The following is a 27591-nucleotide window of genomic DNA, read 5'->3' as shown; positions in this document are numbered from 1 at the left end:
AGAGTAGAGGTTCGAATGACCCAGGCAAAGCCTAGTCATGTATCTAAGGTGAGCAATAATCACACGATTAATGACAATTGGAACTAAATACTTTTTTGCAATACGAAAATGGAGCATTCACGCCATAGACCATGAAATGTAATCTTAACTTCAACTCTAATAATTCCTTAAGACTTCAAAACTCAAACGTAATTAAAATATATAACGAACTAGATTCAAATATAAACATCACAAAAGTTATCTCACACTGGAAAAGAAAAACAAAATTAATTTGCTGCATGAAAATATCGCGACTAATGCGATGTTTCACTTAATACCTCCAGTTACCAGACACACATCAATCTACGTTGCGAAGTGTTGGGTGAGATAGCAAGTCTGCAGTGGGCTGTCTGTGCTGAAATAAACTACAGTTTATATCGGAACACTTGGCCCCACCAGCTAGGCTACGTTCCATAACGGAATATTCAGCGTCGCCTGCAAGACAGTCCAGGCTACGGTCTGCACCTGAATATTTAGTTTCGCCCACGAACACGCTAAGGTACAGTCTGTAATGGAACATTTGGTCCCCCATCCCCCCAACAGAACACACTACGCTACTTGTACCGGAATATTTAGTCCCGTATGCGGAACACGCTGCCTACAGTTTGTACGGGATTATTTGGTCCCGTATGCGGAACACGCTACCTACAGTTTGTACGGGATTATTTGGTCCCGTATGCGGAACACGCTACCTACAGTTTGTACGGGATTATTTGGTCCCGTATGCGGAACAGGTCAGGCTACAGTCTGTACGGGAACATTGGGTCCCGCTTGTGGATCAGGCGCTCGATAAAGTGGCATCATGTGTTGCTGTGGAGGCGTAATATATTTCACAGCTAAACATGGATGTTTCCAGTCTCTCAGTGCGAGAGACAACTTTAGTAAACCACCTACTTTCTTCCCTGACACACCTGTTACTGCAGCTTACCCTTACCTTCCTCAATCACATCCGGAAGGGCCTCTGTGAAGCTTATTTTGTAAACAGTATATAGTTTTCTGTTGTCATTCCAAATCAAGGTGCATATATATATTTTTTTTTTTTTTTTTTTATACTTTGTCGCTGTCTCCCGCGTTTGCGAGGTAGCGCAAGGAAACAGACGAAAGAAATGGCCCAACCCCCCCCATACACATGTACATACACACGTCCACACACACAAATATACATACCTACACAGCTTTCCATGGTTTACCCCGGACGCTTCACATGCCTTGATTCAATCCACTGACAGCACGTCAACCCCTGTATACCACATCGCTCCAATTCACTCTATTCCTTGCCCTCCTTTCACCCTCCTGCATGTTCAGGCCCCGATCACACAAAATCTTTTTCACTCCATCTTTCCACCTCCAATTTGGTCTCCCTCTTCTCCTCGTTCCCTCCACCTCCGACACATATATCCTCTTGGTCAATCTTTCCTCACTCATTCTCTCCATGTGCCCAAACCATTTTAAAACACCCTCTTCTGCTCTCTCAACCACGCTCTTTTAATTTCCACACATCTCTCTTACCCTTACGTTACTTACTCGATCAAACCACCTCACACCACACATTGTCCTCAAACATCTCATTTCCAGCACATCCATCCTCCTGCGCACAACTCTATCCATAGCCCACGCCTCGCAACCATACAACATTGTTGGAACTACTATTCCTTCAAACATACCCATTTTTGCTTTCCGGGATAATGTTCTCGACTTCCACACATTTTTCAAGGCTCCCAAAATTTTCGCCCCCTCCCCCACCCTATGATCCACTTCCGCTTCCATGGTTCCATCCGCTGACAGATCCACTCCCAGATATCTAAAACACTTCACTTCCTCCAGTTTTTCACCATTCAAACTCACCTCCCAATTGACTTGACCCTCAACCCTACTGTACCTAATAACCTTGCTCTTATTCACATTTACTCTTAACTTTCTTCTTCCACACACTTTACCAAACTCCGTCACCAGCTTCTGCAGTTTCTCACATGAATCCGCCACCAGCGCTGTATCATCAGCGAACAACAACTGACTCACTTCCCAAGCTCTCTCATCCCCAACAGACTTCATACTTGCCCCTCTTTCCAAGACTCTTGCATTTACCTCCCTAACAACCCCATCCATAAAGAAATTAAACAACCATGGAGACATCACACACCCCTGCCGCAAACCTACATTCACTGAGAACCAATCACTTTCCTCTCTTCCTACACGTACACATGCCTTACATCCTCGATAAAAACTTTTCACTGCTTCTAACAACTTGCCTCCCACACCATATATTCTTAATACCTTCCACAGAGCATCTCTATCAACTCTATCATATGCCTTCTCCAGATCCATAAATGCTACATACAAATCCATTTGCTTTTCTAAGTATTTCTCACATACATTCTTCAAAGCAAACACCTGATCCACACATCCTCTACCACTTCTGAAACCACACTGCTCTTCCCCAATCTGATGCTCTGTACATGCCTTCACCCTTTCAATCAATACCCTCCCATATAATTTACCAGGAATACTCAACAAACTTATACCTCTGTAATTTGAGCACTCACTCTTATCCCCTTTGCCTTTGTACAATGGCACTATGCACGCATTCCGCCAATCCTCAGGCACCTCACCATGAGTCATACATACATTAAATAACCTTACCAACCAGTCAACAATACAGTCACCCCCTTTTTTAATAAATTCCACTGCAATACCATCCAAACCTGCTGCCTTGCCGGCTTTCATCTTCCGCAAAGCTTTTACTACCTCTTCTCTGTTTACCAAATCATTTTCCCTAACCCTCTCACTTTGCACACCACCTCGACCCAAACACCCTATATCTGCTACTCTGTCATCAGACACATTCAACAAACCTTCAAAATACTCATTCCATCTCCTTCTCACATCACCACTACTTGTTATCACCTCCCCATTTACGCCCTTCACTGAAGTTCCCATTTGCTCCCTTGTCTTACGCACCCTATTTACCTCCTTCCAGAACATCTTTTTATTCTCCCTAAAATTTACTGATAGTCTCTCACCCCAACTCTCATTTGCCCTTTTTTTCACCTCTTGCACCTTTCTCTTGACCTCCTGTCTCTTTCTTTTATACTTCTCCCACTCAATTGCATTTTTTCCCTGCAAAAATCGTCCAAATGCCTCTCTCTTCTCTTTCACTAATACTCTTACTTCTTCATCCCACCACTCACTACCCTTTCTAAACAGCCCACCTCCCACTCTTCTCATGCCACAAGCATCTTTTGCGCAATCCATCACTGATTCCCTAAATACATCCCATTCCTCCCCCACTCCCCTTACTTCCATTGTTCTCACCTTTTTCCATTCTGTACACAGTCTCTCCTGATACTTCTTCACACAGGTCTCCTTCCCAAGCTCACTTACTCTCACCACCTTCTTCACCCCATATATATATATATATATATATATATATATATATATATATATATATATATATATATATATATATATATATATATATATACATATATGAATTTGTATGTAGCATTTATGGATCTGGAGAAGGCATATGATAGAGTTGATAGAGATGCTCTGTGGAAGGTATTAAGAATACATGGTGTGGGAGGCAAGTTGTTAGAAGCAGTGAAAAGTTTTTATCGAGGATGTAAGGCATGTGTACGTGTAGGAAGAGAGGAAAGTGATTGGTTCTCAGTGAATGTAGGTTTGCGGCAGGGGTGTGTGATGTCTCCATGGTTGTTTAATTTGTTTATGGATGGGGTTGTTAGGGAGGTGGATGCAAGAGTTTTGGAAAGAGGGGCAAGTATGAAGTCTGTTGGGGATGAGAGAGCTTGGGAAGTGAGTCAGTTGTTGTTCGCTGATGATACAGCGCTGGTGGCTGATTCATGTGAGAAACTGCAGAAGCTGGTGACTGAGTTTGGTAAAGTGTGTGAAAGAAGAAAGTTAAGAGTAAATGTGAATAAGAGCAAGGGTATTAGGTACAGTAGGGTTGAGGGTCAATTCAAATGGGAGGTGAGTTTGAATGGAGAAAAACTGGAGGAAGTGAAGTGTTTTAGATATCTGGGAGTGGATCTGGCAGCGGATGGAACCATGGAAGCGGAAGTGGATCATAGGGTGGGGGAGGGGGCGAAAATTCTGGGAGCCTTGAAGAATGTGTGGAAGTCGAGAATATTATCTCGGAAAGCAAAAATGGGTATGTTTGAAGGAATAGTGGTTCCAACATTGTTGTATGGTTGCGAGGCGTGGACTATGGATAGAGTTGTGCGCAGGAGGATGGATGTGCTGGAAATGAGATGTTTGAGGACAATGTGTGGTGTGAGGTGGTTTGATCGAGTAAGTAACGTAAGGGTAAGAGAGATGTGTGGAAATAAAAAGAGCGTGGTTGAGAGAGCAGAAGAGGGTGTTTTGAAATTGTTTGGTCACATGGAGAGAATGAGTGAGGAAAGATTGACCAAGAGGATATATGTGTCGGAGGTGGAGGGAACGAGGAGAAGAGGGAGACCAAATTGGAGGTGGAAAGATGGAGTGAAAAAGATTTTGTGTGATCGGGGCCTGAACATGCAGGAGGGTGAAAGGAGGGCAAAGAATAGAGTGAATTGGAGCGATGTGGTATACCGGGGTTGACGTGCTGTCAGTGGGTTGAATCAAGGCATGTGTATGGGGGTGGGTTGGGCCATTTCTTTCGTCTGTTTCCTTGCGCTACCTCGCAAACGCGGGAGACAGCGACAAAGCAAAAAAAAAAAAAATATATATATATATATATATATATATATATATATATATATATATATTATATATATATATAAGAATACTTCCCACGTATTCCCTGCGTGTCGTAGAAGGCGACTAAAAGGGAAGGGAGCGGGGGGCTGGAAATCCTCCCCTCTCGTTTTTTTTTTTAATTTTCCAAAAGAAAGGACAGAGAAGGGGGCCATTTGAGGATATTCCCTCAAAGGTCCAGTCCTTTGTTCTTAACGCAACCTCGCTAATGCGGGAAATGGCGAATAGTATGAAAGAAAGAAAGATATATATATATATATATATATATATATATATATATATATATATATATATATATATATATATATATATATATATATATATATATATATAAATAAGAATACAGTACATATGAACGCGTACTTTCATAGAACACATAATGCCTTCCAACACCAGAGACTCGAACCAGGGACCTTTGCATGGTAGTTGGTGGCTATAATCACTCGGCTATGAACGCCCCTAGTAGGAATGTGACTATTCGATTACAAGTTATCGAATACCCTTCGCCTCCCATCCATGAGGAACTGGGTCTACACCGGTCAAATTTCATCAGGTTCACATTAACAGCAGCTAGTACTCTACACATCTTCCCTGTACAAACACGGAGGCATATGAACACGAATATGAACGCAAACTTTCACAGAACATATAATACCCTCCAACAGCCAGGATTCGAACCTACTTCCCACTTTTCCCTCTTTGGCTCAGTCCTCTTTTCTTAACGCTACCTCGCTACCGCGGAAAATGGCGAATATGGATTGAACCAGAGCTTGTGAAGCGTCTGGGGTAAACCATGGAAAGTTTTGTGGGGCCTGGATGTGGAAAGGGAGCTGTGGTTTCGGTGCATTACACATGACAACTAGAGATTGAGTGTGAACGAATGTGGCCTTTGTTGACTTTTCCTAGCGCCACCTCGCGCGCATGCAGGGGTAGTAGGGGTGCCATTTCATATGTGGCGGGGTGGCGACGAGAATGGATGAAGGCAGCAAGTATATGTACATGTGTATATATGTATATGTCTGTGTATGTATATGTGTATATATATATATATATATATATATATATATATATATATATATATATATATATATATATATATATATATATATATATATATATATATATTCCTAAGAGTCCACGGGGAAAATGAAACGATAAGTTCCCAAGTGCACTTTCGTGTAATAATCACATCATCAGGGGAGACACAAGAGAGAAATATAAGTCAGTTGATATACAACGAAGAGCCGTAGATAGGTCACCATTTGGTAAACATGCGTTGGTAATGTTGGTAATTAATCAAAAGGCCATCGAGCCCCTTAATTAAAACCTTAAATAACCCAATTAGCGCGCAGGGTGACAAGATCAACGTGACCACTTACTTTCCCGTAGGCTGAGGCAAATAACATTTGTACTTTTAACATTCATATCTAATAACAGTAGCACAAGTAATGCATCCTCATATACCTGCTAAAAATCACTAAAACATCCTAATTCACATGTGTAAAGTTGGCATTAAGGGAGAAGTTCTTAAATTACACATGTAGACTCTACGACAAGCAGTCACCACACGGGGGTAAATGTGTTCTAAACAAACGCGAGACAGGTCTTACAATCTCACAAGCAAAGGAACAAGTTTGGGAACTGCATTCAAATTAACTTCAGCTCACAACAAGTTGTATATTGTCATTCCTGCCGCACAGCATAATACTGACTGGTATCAGTTGGGGACATGTATGTGATCTTAGCTTCGTTGTGGACCGGCTGCACGGGAGTCCGGGCTTGCGGGAGGTCTTCCTCAACGACGGACCACGTCCCTCTGGCAACGTCGGTCTGTCTGTACCTGCATGGGGGTCCGGGCTTGCGGGAGGTCTTCCTCAACGACGGACCACGTCACTCTGGCAACGTCGGTCTGTCTGTCATGTACATGAGAGTCCGGGCGTGCGGGCGTCCCTGCTCAGCAAAGGCCCACGATCCCCAGATCAGGTCGGCCTGGACGCGCACTGCTCGCTGCAGTGCGCGGTCTTGTTACGGCTCACTTTACCCGTCTCCACATAGGTAAGATTATCTCTCTCTCCCCAGCTGGTAGCCAGCCCTTACTGGCACTCTGGTGAGACTGAAGCTATGAGTGTCCCTGAGGGCTGGCGTGTTGACCCTCCAGGGAAGGAGCCTGACACAAAACAGATCCTGCTGTGATAGAACGAGATATGACTTATTGTGATTGGGAAAGATGTTAGCTTTATGTCTGCCGGGCTATGCAAGCAAACCTACAAGCTCTCTCTACGATGATTAGGTACTAACTGACCCATCCTTGATCTCGTCTCTACGATGATTAGGTACTAACTGACCCATCCTTGATCTCGTCTCTACGATGATTAGGTACTAACTGACCCATCCTTGATCTCGTCTCTGCTCTCCGCATTGCCGAATGTCATTTGTCATATGAGTAAAGTAATAAGTTCAATGACCTTGGTTACTAACCCCACTGAATTCACTTTTGCATACTCGTTGCGTTTTCGACGTGTCTTTGATTGTCACTTTTTGTATTTTCTTACTTGAACACCACAAGTATCATATTTTGCGGCTTACTTAATCTCTAAGGAGTCCTACTATGGATGATACCAGGTCTAGTGAGTTTAACACAATAATACTTACTACTAACTTACACTTACAATCTTGGTACAAACAATGAAAGAACTCATTCACAACGTCACTTCTATCAGTCTTACAATCTGATATTTTACTGACCACGTGCTATGATGATGTCTCTGACGCTTTGATTCGCTTCCAAATCACAGTTTCTTGTTCATTAAATACTTACTCCATTACCATAAAATTCTTACTTCATAATCATTGAATTCTTTCTTCATAATCATTACATTTTTACTCCATAGTCGTCAAATTCGTACTTCAGAATCATTAAATTCTTACTTCAAAAACATCATATTCTTACTTCATAGTCATTAAATTCTTACTTCATAGTCATCAAATTCTTTCTTCATAATCATTATATTCTTACTTCATAATGATTAAATTCTTACTTCATAGTCATTAAATTCTTACTTCATAATCATTAGATTCTAACTTCATAATCATTAAATTCTTACTGCATAAACATTAGATTCTTACTTCATAATCATTAAATTCTTACATCATTAAATTCTTACTTTGGTAATCAATAAATTCTTACATCATTAAATTCTTACTTCATAATCATTAAATACTTAATCATTAAATTCTTACTTCATAATCGTTAAATTCGTACTTCATAATCATTAGATTCTAACTTCATAATCATTAAATTCTTACTGCATAATCATTAGATTCTAACTTCATAATCATTAAATTCTTACTGCATAATCATTAGATTCTTACTTCATAATCATTAAATTCTTACATCATTAAATTCTTACTTCACAATGAATAAATTCTTACTTCATAATCATTAAATTCTTACTACATATTCATTAAATTCTTACTTCACAATCATTAAACTCTTACTTCATAATCATTAAATTCTTACTTCATAATCATTAAATTCTTACTTCATAATCATTAAATTCTTACCTCATAATCATTGAATTATTATTTCATAATCAATAAATTCTTTTTTTTTTTTTTTTCTTTGTCGCTGTCTCCCGCGTTTGCGAGGTAGCGCAAGGAAACAGACGAAAGAAATGGCCCAACCCACCCCCATACACATGTATATACATGCGTCCACACACGCAAATATACATACCTACACAGCTTTCCATGGTTTACCCCAGACGCTTCACATGCCCTGATTCAATCCACTGACAGCACGTCAACCCCGGTATACCACATCGCTCCAATTCACTCTATTCCTTGCCCTCCTTTCACCCTCCTGCATGTTCAGGCCCCGATCATACAAAATCTTTTTCACTCCATCTTTCCACCTCCAATTTGGTCTCCCTCTTCTCCTCGTTCCCTCCACCTCCGACACATATATCCTCTTGGTCAATCTTTCCTCACTCATTCTCTCCATGTGCCCAAACCATTTCAAAACACCCTCTTCTGCTCTCTCAACCACGCTCTTTTTATTTCCACACATCTCTCTTACCCTTACGTTACTTACTCGATCAAACCACCTCACACCACACATTGTCCTCAAACATCTCATTTCCAGCACATCCATCCTCCTGCGCAATACTCTATCCATAGCCCACGCTTCGCAACCATACAACATTGTTGGAACCACTATTCCTTCAAACATACCCATTTTTGCTTTCCGAGATAATGTTCTCGACTTCCACACATTCTTCAAGGCTCCCAGAATTTTCGCCCCCTCCCCCATCCTATGATCCACTTCCGCTTCCATGGTTCCATCCGCTGCCAGATCCACTCCCAGATATCTAAAACACTTTACTTCCTCCAGTTTTTCTCCATTCAAACTCACCTCCCAATTGACTTGACCCTCAACCCTACTATACCTAATAACCTTGCTCTTATTCACATTTACTCTTAACTTTCTTCTTTCACACACTTTACCAAACTCAGTCACCAGCTTCTGCAGTTTCTCACATGAATCAATAAATTCTTACTTCATCATTAAATTCTTACAACATACTCATTAAATTCTTACTTCACAATCATTAAGTTCTTACTTAATAATCATTAAATTTTTACTTCATAATCATTAAATTCTTACCTCATAATTATTGAATTATTATTTCATAATCATTAAATTCTTACTTCAAAAACATCAAATTATTACTTCATAGTCATCAAATTCTTACTTCATAGTCATCAAATTCTTTCTTCATAATGATTATATTCTTACTTCATGACCATTAAACTCTTATTTCATAATCATTAAATTCTTATTTCATAAACATTACATTCTTTCCTCATAATCATAAGATTCTTATTTCTTAATCATTAAATTCTTACTTCATAATCATCAAATTCTTACTTCATGATCATCAAATTCTTATTTCATAATCATTAGATTCTTACTTCATAATCATTAAATTCTTGCTTCAAAATCATTAAATTCTTACTTTATAATCATTAATTCTTACTTCATAACCATTAAATTCTTACTTCATAATCATTAAATTCTTACTTCATAATCATAAAAATTCTTATTTCATAATCATTAAATTCTTATTTCATAATCATTAAATTCTTACTTCATAATAATTAAATTCTTAGTTCATAATCATTAAATTCTTACTTCATAATCATTAAATTCTTATTTCATAATCACTAAATTCTTCATTATCATTAAATTCTCACTTTATAATCATTAAATTCTTATTTCATAATCATTAAATTCTTACTTCATAATTATTAAATTCTTATTTCATAATCATTAAATTCTTACTTCATAATTATTAAATTCTTATTTCATAATCATTAAATTCTTAATTCACTATCATTAAATTCTTACTTCATAATTATTAAATTCTTACTTCATAATCATTAAATTCTTACTTCATAATCATTAAATTCTTATTTCATAATCATCAAATTCTTACTTCATAATCATTAAATTCTAACTTCATAATCATTAAATTCTTACTTCATAATCATTAAATTCTTACTTCAAAATCATTAGATTCTTACTTCATAATCATTAGATTCTTACTTCATAATCATTAAATTCTTACTTCATAATCATGAAATTCTTGCTTCATAATCATTAAATTCTTACTTCATAGTCATTAAATTCTTATTTCATAATCATTAAATCCTTATTTCATAATCATTAAATTCTTATTTCATAATCATGAAATTATTTCTCCATAATCATGAAATTCTTACTTCATAATCATTAAATTCTTACTTCATAATCATTAAATTCTTATTTCATAATCATTAAATTCTTATTTCATAATCATTAAATTCTTACTTCATAATCATTAAATTCTTACTTCATAATCATTAAATTCTTACTTCATAATCATTAGATTCTTATTTCATAATCATTAAATTCTTACTTCATAATCATTAAATTCTTACTTTATAATCATTAAATTCTTATTTCATAATCATCAAATTCTTACTTAATAATCATTAAATTCTTATTTCATAATCATTAGATTCTTACTTCATAATCATTAAATTCTTACCTCATAATCATTAGATTCTTACTTCATAGTCATTAAATTCTTACTTCTTAATCATTGAATTCATACTTCTTAATCATTAGATTCTTACTTCATAATAATTATTCTTACTTCATAATCATTAAATTCTTACTTCATAATCATTAAATTCTTACTTCATAATCATTAGATTCTTACTTCATAATCATTAAATTCTTACTTCATAATCATTACATTCTTACTTTATAATCATTAAATTCTTATTTCATAATCATTAAATTCTTACTTCATAATCATTATATTCTTACTTCATAATCATTAAATTCTTACTTCATAATCATTAAATTCTTACTTCATAATCATTAGATTCTTACTTCATAATCATTAAATTCTTACTTCATAATCATTAAATTCTTACTTCATAATCATTAAATTCTTACTTCATAATCATTAAATTCTTACTTCATAATCATTAAATTCTTACTTCATAATCATTAAATTCTTACTTCATAATCATTAAATTCTTATTTCATAATCATTAAATTCTTACTTCATAATCATTAAATTCTTACTTCATAATCATTAAATTCTTACTTCATAATCATTAGATTCTTACTTCATAATCATTAAATTCTTACTTCATAATCATTACATTCTTACTTTATAATCATTAAATTCTTATTTCATAATCATTAAATTCTTATTTCATAATCATTAAATTCTTACTTCATAATCATTAAATTCTTACTTCATAATCATTAAATTCTTACTTCATAATCATTAAATTCTTACTTCATAATAATTAAATTCTTAATATAAAACTAACTACTATGCATTAATCCCGCCAATGGTCGTATACCGTAGTTGGACAAACTTCACCTCCATGTTTCCCCTCGCTACTGTCGGATCCCTATCTATGGTCGTATACCGTAGTTGGACAAACTTCACCTCCATGTTTCCCCTCGCTACTGTCGGATCCCTATCTCCCAATTTCCCAGCCCGTTTTGCATATATATATATATATATATATATATATATATATATATATATATATATATATATATATATATATATATATATATATATATTTCTTTCTTTTAAACTATCCGCCATTTCCCGCATTAGCGAGGTAGCGTTAAGAACAGAGGACTGGGCCTTTTTTGGAATATCTTCATCTGGCCCCCTCTGTTCCTTCTTTTGGAAAATTAAAAAAAACGAGAGGGGAGGATTTCCAGCCCCCTTCTCCCTCCCCTTTTAGTCGCCTTCTACGACACGCAGGGAATACGTGGGAAGTATTCTTAATCCCCTATCCCCAGGGATAATATATATATATATATATATATATATATATATATATATATATATATATATATATATATATATATATATATATTTTCATATTATTCGCCATTTCCCTCGATAGCGAGGTAGCGTTAAGAACAGAGGACTGGGCCTTTGAGGGAATATCCTCACCTGGCCCCCTTCTCTGTTCCTTCTTTTGGAAAATTAAAAAAGAAAAAAAAAAAACGAGAGGGGAGGATTTCCAGCCCAATGCTCCCTTCCCCTTTTAGTCGCCTTCTACGACACGCAGGGAAAACGTGGGAAGTATTCTTTCTCCCCTATCCCCAGGGATAATATATATATATATATATATATATATATATATATATATATATATATATATATATATATATATATATATATATACACACAGACATATACATATATACACATGTACATAATTCATACTGTCTGCCTTTATTCATTCCCATCGCCACCTCGCCACACATGAAATAACAACCCCTTCCCCCCTCATGTATGCGAGGTAGCGCTAGGAAAAGACAACAAGGGCCCCATTCGTTCACACTCAGTCTCTAGCTGTCATGTAATAATGCATCGAATACATATATATATATATATATATATATATATATATATATATATATATATATATATATATATATATATATATCCTAATCCAAGTGCCCATTTTACTAACCAAATCCGTGGCAGCTGGGTTGACTGCGGGGACCAACTGCCGCGATCAGGGTTTCGACTCGTGGGTTCGCGCGGCCCGTGGTTGAGTCACGGGAGGCACCGCTGACCGCTGCACCACAGGCCCATAGCTACCTTAATAACACTGCCGTGTGCCGGGCTGCAGGAGACCGTGAGGACACAAAAGCTCAGGAAGGGCCTCCTTATCGTCTCCCCGTCAGTGCTGGGGGTTATCATGGCGTGGAGGACATGTGCTCTCAAGTCAAACTCTTTGACGTTTCATCCTTCCTGTGTGCATTGGATGTCCTTCTCTGCAGCAGAAATACCCTAGTGATCGGTCCTGTGAGCGCTTGCATCGAAACACTGTGACTTTATATATCTATCTATCTATCTATCTGTCTATTGATTCATTTAGTATACTTTGTCGTTGTCTCCCGCGTTAGCAATGTAGCACAAGGAAACAGACGAAAGAATTGCCCAACCCACCCACATACACATGTATATACATACACGTCCACACACGCACATATACATACCTATACATTTCAACGTATACATATATATACACACACACATATATATATATATATATATATATATATATATATATATATATATATATATATATATATATATATATATATACACATTACGTAATTCATACTGTTTGCCCTTATTCATTCCGTCGCCACCCCGCCACACTTGAAATAACAAACCCCTCCCCCGCGTGTGCGAGGTAGCGCTAGGAAAACACAACAAAGGCCACATTCGTTCACACTCACTCTCTAGCTGTCATGTATAATGCACCGAAACCACAGCTCCCTTTCCACATCCAGGCACCACAAAACTTTCCATGGTTTACCCCAGACGCTTCACATGCCCTGGTTCAATCCATTGACAGCACGTCCACCCCGGTATACCACATCGTTCCAATTCCCTCTATTCCTTGCACGCCTTTCACCCTCCTGCATGTTCAGGCCCCGATCACTCAGAATCTTTCTGACTCCATCCTTCCACCTCCAATTTGGTCTCCCACTTCTCGTTCCCTCCACCTCTGACACATATATCATCGTTGTCAATCTTTCTTCACTCATTCTTTCCATGTGACCAAACCATTTCAAAACACCCTCCACTGCTTTCTCAACCACACTCTTATTATTACCACAATCTCTCTTACCCTTTCACTACTTACTCGATCAAACCACCTCACACCACATATTGTCCTCAAACATCTCATTTCCAGCACATCCACCCTCCTGCGCACAACTCTACCTATAGCCCACGCCTCGCAACCATATATCATTATTGGAACCACTATTCCTTCAAAGATACCCATTTTTGCTTTCTAAGATAACGTTCTCGACTTCCACACATTCTTAAACGCTCCCAGAACTTTCGCCCCTACCCCACCCTTTGATTCACTTCGCTTCCATGGTTCCATCCGCTGCCAAATCCACTCCCAGATATCTAAAACACTTCACTTCCTCCAGTTTTTCTCTATTCAAACTTACCTCCCAATTGACTTGTCCCTCAACCCTACTATACCTAATAACCTTGCTCTTATTCACATTTACTCTCAGCTTTCTTCTTTCACACACTTTGCCAAACTCAGTCACCAGCTTCTGCAGTTTCTCACCCGAATCAGCCCCAGCGATGTATCATAAGCGAACAACAACTGACACCATCCCCAAGCTCTCTCATCCACAACAGACTGCATACTTGGGCCTCTCTCCAAAACTCTTGCATTCATTTGCATAACCACCCCATCCATAAACAAATTAAACAACCATGGAGACATCACGCACCCCTGCCACAAACCGACATTCACTGGGAACCGATTACTTTCTTCTCTTTCTACTCGTACACATGCCTTACATCTTTGGTAAAGACTTTTCACTGCCTCTAGCAACTTACCTCCAGCACCATATACTCTTAAAACCTTCCACAAAGCATCTCTATCCACCCTATCATATGCCTTCTACAGATCCATAAATACTACATACAAATCCATCTGTTTTTCTAAGTATTTCTCACATACATTCTTCAAAGCAAACACCTGATCAACACATCCTCTACCATTTCTGAAACCATACTGCTCTTCCCGAATCTGATCCTCTGTACATGCTTTCACCCTCTCAATCAATACCCTCCCATATAATATCCCGGGAATACTCAACAAACGTATGCCTCTGTAATTTGAACACTCACCTTTATCCCCTTTGCCTTTATAGAATGGCACTATGCATGCATTCCACCAGCCAATGAAGAACACAGTCACCCCCCCCCCTTTTTTTTTTAATTCCACAGCAATACCTTCCAAACCCGCTGCGTTGCCGGCATTCATCTTCCGCAAAGCTTTCACTACCTCTTCTCTGTTCACCAAACCATTCTCCCTGACCCTCTCACTTCGCACATCACCTTGACTAAAACACCCTATATCTGCCAGTCTATCATCAGACACATTCAACAAATCTTTAAAACATTCACCCCATCTCCCTTCATCGCTACTTGATATTACCTCCCCATTTGCCCCCTTCACCGATGTTCCCATTTGTTCTTTTTTCTTACACACTTTATTTACCTCCTTCCAAAACATCTTTTTATTCTACCTAGAATTTAATGATACTCTCTCAACCCAACTCTCATCTGCCCTCTTTTTCACCTTTTGCACCTTTCTCTTAACCTCCTTTCGCTTTTATATATATATATATATATATATATATATATATATATATATATATATATATATATATATATATATATATATATATATCTTTATACATCTCACAGTCATCTGCACTACCTCCCTGCAAAAATCGTCCAAACGCCTCTTTCTTCTCTTTCACTTACAATCTCACTTCTTCATCCCACCATTTACTACTCTTTCTAATCTGCCCACCTCCTACCTTTCTCATACCACAAGCATCATTTGCACAAGCCATCACAGCTTCCCTGAATACATCCCATTCCTCCTCCACTCCCATCACGCCATTTGCTCTCACCTTTTGCCATTCTGCACTCAATATCCCCCGGTACTTCCTCACACAAGTCTCCTTTCTGAGTTCACTTACTCTCACAACTCTTTTCTCCACAGCATTCTGTCTTCTTTTCTGAAAATCAGACATCCCTCCAGCTACCTCTCTCAGCACACTAACATCCAAAAGTCTACCTTTTACACGCTTATCAATTAAAACGTAATCAAGTAACACCCTTTGGCAATCTCTCCTACTTACATACCTATACTTGAGTATATCTCTCTTTTTAAACCAGGTATTCCCAATCACCAGTCCTTTTTCAGCAAACAAATCTACAAGCTCTTCACCATTTCCATTTACAACAATGAACATCCCATGTACTCCAATTATTCTCTCAAATGCCACATTACTCACCTTTGCATTCAAATCACCCATCACTATAACCCGGTCTTGTGCATCAAAGCTGCTAACACACTCACTCAGCTACTCCCAGAACACTTGCCTGTCATGATCTTTCTTCTCATGCCCAGGTCCATAGGCACCAAAATCATCCATTCCTCTTCATCCACATTCAGTTTTACCCACATGCCCTGGTTCAATCCACTGACAGCACGTCCATCCCGGTATACCACATCGTTCCAATTCATTCTATTCCTTGCACACCTTTCACCCTCCTGCATGTTCAGGCCCCGATCACTCAAAATCTTTTTCACTCCATCCTTCCACCTCCAATTTGGTCTCCCACTACTCCTCGTTCCCTCCACCTCTGACAAAAATATCCTCTTTGTCAATCTTTCCTCACTCATTCTCTCCATGTGACCAAACTATTTCAAAACACCCTCTTCTGCTTTCTCAACCACACTCTTTTTATTACCACACATCCATCTCTCTTACCCTTTCATTACTTAATCGATCAAACCACATATTGTCCTCAAACATCTCATTTCCAGCACATCCACCCTCCTGCGCACAACTCTATCCATAGCCCACGCCTCGCAACCATATAACATTGTTGGAACCACTATTCCTTCAAACATACCCATTTTTGCTTTCCGAGAAACGTTCTCGCCTTCCACACATTTTTCAACGCTACCAGAAAACTTTCGCCCCCTCCCCCACTCTGTGACTCACTTCCGCTTCCATAGTTCCATCCGCTACCAAATCCACTCCCAGATATTTAAAACACTTCGCTTCCTCCAGTTTTTCTCCATTCAAACTTACCTCCCAATTGACTTGTCCCTCAACCCTACTGTACCTAATAACCTTGCTCTTATTCACATTTACTCTCAGCTTTCTTCTTTCACACACTTTAACAAATTCAGTCATCAGCTTCGGCAGTTTCTCACCCGAATCAGCCACCAGCTCCGTAACATCAGTGAACAACAGCTGAATCACTTCCCAAGTCCTCATCCAACAACAGACTGCATACTTCCCCCTCTCTCCAAAACACTTGCATTCACCTCCCTAACAACCCCATCCATAAACAAATTAAACAACCATGGAGACATCACGCACCCCAGCCACAAACCGACAATCACTGAGAACCAATCACTTTCCTCTCTTCCTACTCGTACACATGCCTTACATCCTCGATAAAAACTTTTAACTGCTTCTAGCAACTTGCCTTCCACACCACATATTCTTAATACTTTCCACAGAGCATTTCTATCAACTCTATCATATGCCTTCTCCAGATCCATAAATGATACACAAATCCATTTGTTTTTCTAAATTTTTCTCACATACATTCTTCAAAGCAAACACCTGATCCACACATCCTCTACCACTTCTGAAACCACACTGCTCTTCCCCAGTCTGATGCTCTGTACATGCCTTCACCCTCTCAATCAATACCCTCCCATATAATTTCCCAGGAATACTTAACAAACTTATACCTCTGTAATTTGAACACTCACCTTTATCCCCTTTGCCTTAGTATAATGGCACTATGCATGCATTCCGCCAGTCCTCAGGCACTTCACTATGAGCCATACTTACATTAAATATCATTACAAACCAGTCAACACAGTCACCCCCTTTTTTAATAAATTCCACAGCAATACCATCCGCAAAGCTTTCACTACCTCTTCTCTGTTTACCAAATCATTCTCCCTAACCCTCTCACTTCGCACACCACCTCGACCAAAACACCCTATATCTGCCACTCTATCTTCTAACACATTCAACAAACCTTCAAAATACTCACTCCATCTCCTTCTCACACCACCACTACTTGTTACTTGTTATTACCTCCCCATTAGCCCCCTCTTCACCAATGTTCCCATTTGTTCTCTTGTCTTACGCACTTTACCTACCTCCTTCCAAAACATCTTTTTATTCTCACTAAAATTCAATGATACTCTCTCACCCACACTCACTCGCCCTATTTTTCATGTCTTGCACCTTTCTCTTGACCTCCTGCCTCTTTCTTTCATACATCTCCCACTCATTTGCACTATTTCCCTACAAAAAATCGTGCAAATGCCTCTCTCTTCTCTTTCACTAATAATCTTACTTCTTCATCCCACCACTCACTACCCTTTCTACTCTGTCCACCTCCCACGCTTCTCATGCCACAAGCATCTTTTGCGCAAGCCATCACTGCCTCCCTAAATACATCCCATTCCTCCCCCACTCCCCTTACGTAATTTGCTCTCACCTTTTTCCATTCTGCACTCAGTCTCTCCTGGTACTTCCTCACACAAGTCTCCTTCCCAAGCTCACTTACTCTTCACCCAAACATTCTCTCTTCTTTTCTGAAAACCTCTACAAATCTCCAACTTCACCTCCACAAGATAATGATCAGGCATCCCTCCAGTTGCACCTCTCAGCACATTAACCTCCAAAAGTCTCTCTTTCACATGCCTATCAATTAACACGTAGTCCAATAACGCTTTCAGGCCATCTCTCCTACTTGCATACGTATACTTATGTATATCTCTATTTTTGAGCCAGATATTCCGAATCACCAGTCCTTTTTCAACACATAAATCTACAAGCTCTTCACCATTTCCATTTACAACAATGAACACCCCATGTACTCCAATTATTCCCTCGACTGACACATTACTCACCTTTGCTCTCAAATCACCCATCATTATAACCCGGTCTCGTGCATCAAAACTGCAAACACACTCACTCAGCTGCTCCCAAAACACTTGCCTCTCATGATCTTTCTTCTCATGCCCAGGTGCATGGGCACCAATGATCTCTCATCTCTCTCCATTCACTTTCAGTTTTACCCATATCAATCTAGAGTTTACTTTCTTACATTATCACATACTACCACAACTCCTGTTTCAGGAGCAGAGCTACTCCTTCCCTTGCTCTTGTCCTTTCACCAACCCCTGACTTTACTCCCAAAACATTCTCAAACCACTCTTCCCCTTTACCCTTGAGCTTCGTTTCACTCAGAGCCAAAACATCCAGGTTCCTTTCCTCAAACATACTACCTATCTCTCCTTTTTTCTCATCTTGGTTACATCCACATACATTTAAACACCCCAGTCTGAGCCTTCGAGGAGAATGAGCGCTCCCTACGTGACTCCTTCTGTTTCCCCTTTTAGAAAGTTGAAATACAAGAAGGGGAGGGTTTCTAGCCCCCCGCTCCCGTCATATATATATATATATATATATATATATATATATATATATATATATATATATATATATATATATCATCCATGGGGATAGGGGAGAAAGAATACTTCACATGTATTCCTTGTGTGTCGTAGAGGGCGACTAAAGGGGAGGGAGAGGGGGACTGGAAATCCTCCCCTCTCGTTTCTAATTTTCCAAAAGAAGAAACAGAGAATGGGGCAAGTGAGGATATTCTCTCAAAGGCTCAGTCTTCTGTTCTTAACGCTACCTCGCCAATGCTGTAGACATTTCAATGCTTACCTTTCCGTTTGGCTCAACATTCACATCGATGATCCATCCTCGAGGTGATTTACACAGACACCAACAGCAACCTCTTAATACCCTCAGCCTACATCAGCACCCACAAGACTCCCAGCCCACCACCTCCAACACCTTCGCTCGCCGAACATCACGTTCTGCTTATCGGCACAACACACAAAGACCAAACGTAGATGATACATGATCTGAGTCTGCCCACATGACCATTCTGATAACTCTCTCCACCCAATGCAGTCAACACAACCACAAGAAAAGACGCACAACTACAGGATAACAGACAGGCCAGCCTTCACATAGGACATGGAACCAAAGCTTCAGAACTTCAATATACACTTCTCATCGCTTGATCACACATCATCAACATCTCTGACCACGCCAGAAATATAATCCCACAAGGAACACATCTCATAAAAAAAAGAAACCAGATCAGACACAACCACTCAATATCAACAGAAATCTGAGAACAAATCCATGCTCTAAGTAACATCATCGCTAACCTTATCACAAAAAGACGAACAGGAAACTGCTACTCCTTCCTCAAGACAGTGAATCACAAACTCCACAGCAACCAACTCTGGCGCATATTAAGAAAATCCACTAATCCACATTAAGAAATCCACGAGGCACTTCTGACCCAATCCCTCAAAATCTCTTTTTCCAGAGAACAAAGAAACATACTCTGTTACGATCCCAGTACCAACTCGATTCTCCCCTGAAGTTTCTCAAGCAATCTGGCCGGGAAATTCATTGGAATTGAATCAAAATTTCACCCATTTAATAAACAGGTCAGTTTGAACCTTAAACGAGAAAGCACTACAGCTCAGGATACGCCTTAAACCGTTTAATGGGGTCTTGAGGCATTTGTAAGTAGGAACAAAGTAGAATTTCTTGCGCGTGTAACGTGGCCAGCTGGAGCTCTGACGCACTTTGGACCACAAGAACGCAGAATGAGTAACGAAATTTTAAATATCAGTCAAACCGATTTATACGACCTGTGATCTCCATACTGATTACCGTGATACGACCTGTGATTTCCATAATGACTATCATTATAAAATGATGTACAACTAAACTGTATAACTGAGGATATTCAAGATTTCAAATTTCAAGATCATACTTTACAGAAATTAATGTATTTAACAGGACAACTGGTATCCAAGCCGGACGCTATGACGCATAATCATAAGTTCTACATTATCATGGTTCTTTTCAGCATAGGAATTTTGTACAAATAATCTATGCGTGAGACAGAACACTAAAGCAGTGCAACAATTCAAATATACAACAAATCACTGGTACAGCAGTACAGTATTGTAACGATGTGGGACCTTCCACACAATCATGTGTGACAGTGTGAGGGCACGTCATAACATTGTGGGTGAAATTCGTCCCCATCATGTGGGCAGTGCCTATGCTTTCTATTTCTTCTCTGTACATCCTCCTGTAATCTTTTAACTTCTCCCATTCATCATATTCTTTTTCTTCCAAATCTGTTCCATGGAAACTGCTGAAGAACAGCAAGCAACGCAGGTGAATTTCTAGGCTTCGTCGATATTCTAAACACATTTTGCTTCACCCATCAATGACAAGACTTAAAAGCCATCTTATTCAGATGAACTGTGATGAACGAAGGAAACTTCATAACTCTTGCCAACCTCTGAGAACGCAAGTCGAGGACACAGAACACCCAGGCTAGGCTGCACTATAACTCTCAGCGTGTCAACATCGCAAACAGATATCCTAAAGAAAAAACATTTTACACCTATGTAAAGCATTCTTAGAGCCGAGTTCAGTTTAGCTGGAGATTTTCCTAGGAGCAGCCGAGACATCTGGCGGGTAAATCACACAGTATGGAGTCCGAAAAAGTTCGACTACGCCAGTGATTTTTTTCAAGGTTGCCAGGATTTTCGGTGAAAAAAAATAGAAAAATAAAAAACTGGAAGCCAGTTTATTCCTAATTTAAAAATGCAGCTTTCATAACAAGTCTAGATGATGGCTATCACAAAATTGCTTTCCTTTCGAACCTATCTTCAAGAAGGCCAGAAAATATTGGCAATTGTTACGGCGTTCCTCGACCAATCAAAGCCTAAGAGCATAGCAGTGCGCATATGCTGCTGGTACAGCAGTCCTGTTCCAGCTTAATATCGCAAATGATACAACTTCGACTCCATGGCATACGCACAGAGGCCGACTGAACCTCCGCTGGGGCAATAAAGGCGGGAAATCAACCTCGTGACAGCCCGTCCTCTACGTCCTTTCGGTGATGACTAACTGTCGTGCGGCTCGCACGAAGGGGCGGCGGCTGCTTCTCCTATATGACGTACTGATTCACATGATATTGTGTCTACCACAGCGTGAAGAGGCATTGCAGCCGCCATGAGTCTGCTAATCTGACCACATCATTTCACACACGAACATCCAAGAGTCCTAGTGTTACCAAAGTTCTCTTTCTAAAGGGCTACTTCCAGAGGCAAGGGAATTTAACTACTTTTGGAGTGACAAGTTTTTTTTGACGACTCTTTACTTCCAGTGATACAGCCTCGCCAAAGGTGACTTTTCACTGGCGGTGTAACCTCATGCAGGTGGAGTCTGGTAATACACGACAAAAAGGCCCCATTTCCATACATCAATTTCTCCAGCTGTCATGTGTAATGCACCGAAACCGCAGCCCCCCTTCCCAAAACCAGAACCCACAGATCTTTCCGTGGTCTTCCCCGGCCGCTTCATATACCCAGGTTCAGTCCACTGAAGCTCGTCGCACACCGTACACCAAATCGCTCCAATTCACTCGAATCTCGTGCACGACTTACACCCCTCCCGCATGCCCAGTACCGGGCATTTAAATCCTTTTCATTCCATCTTTCCAACTCTAATTTGGTTTGCCCCTCAACTTCTGATCGTGTTTGTCAACCTCTGCATATTTCCAAACCATTTCAGAACACTCTCTTACGCTCTCTCAACTATACTCATTACCACACCTCTTTTCTACACTATCGTCGTTCAAACAACCTCACACAACAATCATCTCTTCCGTACATTATCTATAGCCAATGCCTCGCACCCATTCAACATTCTTTTGCTTCCAGGTTGCGTTCCACGCGGAAGCAGGGAATAACAGGCTCCTCTGGAGAAAAGTCCTCACCACAATGATACAGTTTAATCCAAAGTGACATCTCACACGCGGTATTTTCACTTGCAAGCGAATCTGCTAGAGAGAGAGAGAGAGAGAGAGAGAGAGAGAGGGGGGGGGCAAAATGTAACCCCCAAATTCCCGTCGTAATGCCCGACACTTATACTACAACACAAACAAGCAAATGTTTACGATAGTATCACTAAATATCAACCCTTGAAAATTATGTTCAAGGCCAGGTAATCGTATCCAAGAATTTTAGCGTCATATGACAAACCATGTAAGCGAAGGAATACTTGTTTTCGTTTATGAAATCATGTCTGTAGTGAACACAAACATCAAAACCCACATGGACAGATACTGGATCACCTGAAGATTCGTCTCCCCCGCAATGCTTTTCTAGGCTGTTCGGTTAGTTCTGGCTAAGTACAGACCTACCCTACTTAAATTAGCCTAGGAAAAAAAGTATGGACGGTCGAATCATCAGGTGATCCTAAAATGTACTAACTAAGCAAACAGGATTATCTGGCTATCACTAATGACGTACATTTCAAATGACGATAGTCTAGTCTTCACCAGCCTAGCTATCAATAAATTATATTGACATACACTTCAAGTGACGATAGTCTAGTCTTCATCAGCCTAGCCCAAAAAAAGGTGTAACAATGAAATGCAAATGTTTTACGGAAAAAAAAATATAGAAATTTTGAGTTAAAACTAATGTGTGAAGCACAAATAATACAAGATGAAACTGGTAAACATATCGAGGAATGGGAAAACTTGAGGAAAACAACAAGGGACAGAACATACAAATGTAAAGCAAAATTTCAACCACGATGAATAAAATTAGTGAATACGTTTATTACGTGGAAGCTAAAAATAAGGCAGAACACATTATAAAGACAAATAATATGGAAGCATCGGAACACCCTGTATATATACCGAGCTCAAGAATCTAATGGAAAAAATTGTTTAGCGAAAAGCATATGAAAAAAAAAGGGGCTAACACAAGCCCAATCATCCTTTGTTTTCTTTTACCTTTTCGCATCTATTCTAATACTGTTTTCTTCGCCCATTTTTCCCACTCAAAAGCCTATTGTAAGGCAGTCTTTTGTCCTTATGTGGAGTCTTTTCGATGACGAAAAAAAAAAATAAAGGAAGGATGACATCCATTACACAGTATCAAAACGAAATCAATAAACGTCGGGAAGACTATGTTTCTAACTTGTTATACATGATGTCTCAACGGCGGCACAGAGAAGATGGGGGAAAACGTATTAGAGTTCGGACATTATACTACATGACCGAGATCATAAGCTGCATTATAAGGTAGAGGAGCAACAGATGTTACATTATGATACTAAATATCAGAAGATTCATATCAGTAGGTGTGTATATCTCGACTAATGAGTGGCCATCGAAACAGAAATCGTAAGGCACAAGTTAAAGCATTATACTCTCGTAATCTGTCGGCCAGAATGAAAAAAATTTACTGGTCGACTGTAACATAACTGTTATAAGTAAATTACATATAAAGGCAAGCTGCAATACTCATACTCTGAGAATGTCTAACCTAACCTAACTTCAGTAGCAATTTCTTAATAAGATACTCTGAAATCTAGAAGAAAAAAATTAATCACAGGATAGGTTAAGAGAATCCTAATCTGATCTAGTAAAGTCATGGACATGTGAGTCTGAGAAACATGATAATGATCAAAGTTTTCTAGGAGATGGTGTATAAAAGTCAATACTTTAAACATTAAACATTTCTGAAACGTGAAAAATTTGCTAAATTATGCACTTATAGGAAAAGTAGAAAGAGTATGAATAACACAATAACATCACAATCAAAAGTACGTTAATATCAATATATATATATATATATATATATATATATATATATATATATATATATATATATATATATATCAAGAGTTTTGAATTAATGATCTTTACCCGCTGTAGGAATGGTGATTAAACCCAATACCATACATACAAAGACCTAAAAGAACACCCAAGCTAGGCAACCAGATTCACTGTTTGAATATATTACACTGGAATTACGGTGCATCGAGCTGATGAAGCACTGGACTTCTTGATTATCCTGTGACGCCATCTCGACCTCATTATTGTGCAATCCTGAGTTCACACTATGTACCAAACACGTAGATCCCATTTCACTAAACGTACCCAACTCACCGTTCCGCTTGACTTCGGCTTATGTTGACAAGTCATAATCACACTAGGACTTACTGATGGGATGTATCTATACACTAGAGATTTTAAACAGTAAATATCTAGCCGAAAGTGATCCGTGACTGAATTCGACAAGAAAAACGTTCACCTATGTTTATAAATTCAGCATTCACATCAAAATTTACGATTTTCGAGAAAATTGATGTTAAATATCAAGCTCCTATAACATTGATCGTAAAAGATGCACCAAATTTGCGTCATAAATTACTCATATTTTTCTTATTCCTTCGCATTATAGAAATTCTAGCAACTCGAATGATATGATTCAAGTGACGTCATCAGGTTTTCCCCGCGTCTGGTGGCGTTAACCTACCTTGAGTTTTCGTTATTCTTTTGACGAATTCTGGTGTAGTTTTACTTGAATGCAGCATAATTTGTACGGCGATAGATTATTGGGGGGGCATTGTTATCCTGAAAAGGAATCAAAATCAAAATCCGGTCATAAAAGATATCAAAAAAGCAATTGTTTTGGAAGTAAGAATTCATAACAAAACGCGAATTTTTCAATGGAGTCCAGGAAGACAGTTCAAGAAGTGATCGTTGCCAATGGCAGTGCTACATTTGATACTGGTGATCTACTCTACACACTGGTGAGTCAAGTTCATCTTTTCCACGATAACAATCACGTCTGATTTCCTTTATGATATAATAAACATGTACAATGGAAGGAAAGTAGCTGATATTATCTATCAAGATTATGAGATAACATTTGATAAGGTTCCACGTCAAATATCACAAGCAGAAGGTAAGTCACATGGTATTGATGGGGTTGTACTTGGGTGGCTAAGAAACTGGTTGAGTGATTGTAAACAAAGGGTCGTGATCAATAGTCATGATTTTTAAAATGATTAAACAAAGCATCTGTTCAACCATGTTAAATATTATGATCATTGTACTGATTGGAGTAATGCCAATTCAATTATCAACTGCAACTCCTTTCCCATGAGAAATATCACTGAACCTTCTTTTATTAAGTAGTGAAGGTTTATACAAACTGGATAGCTTATTTGCAGGCAAAATTTGTAAACTTCCCTTTCTTGGTCACTTGATAATTATAATAATAATAATGATAATAATGATAATAATAATAATGATAATAGTAATAAGGATAATGATAATAATGACAATTATAATAATGATAATATAATTGTTATAATGATAATGATAATGATAACATTTTGACAAGCATGATGCTCGACATGAGCACACCAACCCCAACACCACCATCCGGTAACGCTTGTTTACCAATGGCATCTTCCCTACGTCTCTTCCTTGTACATCAACTGACAATTCTACGTCTCCTTATGTCATTCCTGTCTCCCTGACGATGTGACCATTACACGAAAGTGCACTTGGGATAAGCTGCTTATCGTCTTTCATTTTCTTGTGGTTATATATATATATATATATATATATATATATATATATATATATATATATATATATATATTCATTTTATTTTATTATACTTTGTCGCTGTCTCCCACGTTAGCGAGATAGCGCAAGGAAACAGACGAAAGAATGGCCCAACCCACTCACATAGCCATGTACATACATTACACGTCAACACACACATATACATACCTATACATTTCAGCGTATACATACATATACATACACAGACATACATATATACATATGTATATAATTCATACTTGATGCCTTTATTTGTTCCCGTCGCCACCCCGCCACACATGAAATGATACTCCCCCCCCCCCCCCCCCCCCCCCCCCGTTCCACCGAACGCACGAGGTAGCGCTAGGAAAAGACAACAAAGGCCACATTCGTTCACACTCAGTCTCTAGCTCTCATGTATGATCCACCGAAAGCACAGCTCCCTTTCCACATCCAGGCCCCACAAAACTTTCCATGGTTTACCCTAGACGCTTCACATGCCTTGGTTCAATCCATTGACAGCACGTCCACCCCTGTATATCACATCGTTCCAATTCACCCTATTTCTTGCAAGCCTTTCACCCTCCTACATGTTCAGGCCCCGATCGCTCAAAATATTTTTCACTCCATCCTTCCACCTCAAATTGGTCTCCCACTTCTCCTCGTTCCCTCCACCTCTGACACATATATCCTCTTTGTCAATCTTTCCTCACTCATTCTCTCCATGTGACCAAACCATTTCAATACACCCTCTTCTGCTCTCTCAACCACACATCTCTCTTACCCTTTCATTGCTTACTCGATAAAACCAACTTACATCACATATTGTCCTCAAATATCTTATTTCTAACACATTCACCCTCCTCCGAACAAACCTATCTATCGCCAACGCCTCACAACCATATAACATTGTTGGAACCACTATTCCTTCAAACATACCCATTTTTGCTTTCCGAGATAATATTCTCGCCTTCCACACATTTTTCAACGCTCCCAGAACTTTCGCCCCCTCCGCTACCCAGTGACTCACTTCCGCTTCCATGGTTCCATCTGCTGCCAA

Source organism: Panulirus ornatus, chromosome 36 (assembly GCF_036320965.1).
Source record: "Panulirus ornatus isolate Po-2019 chromosome 36, ASM3632096v1, whole genome shotgun sequence".
Taxonomy (NCBI): Eukaryota; Metazoa; Arthropoda; class Malacostraca; order Decapoda; family Palinuridae; genus Panulirus; species Panulirus ornatus.
Note: the sequence above shows the minus strand (reverse complement) of the source record.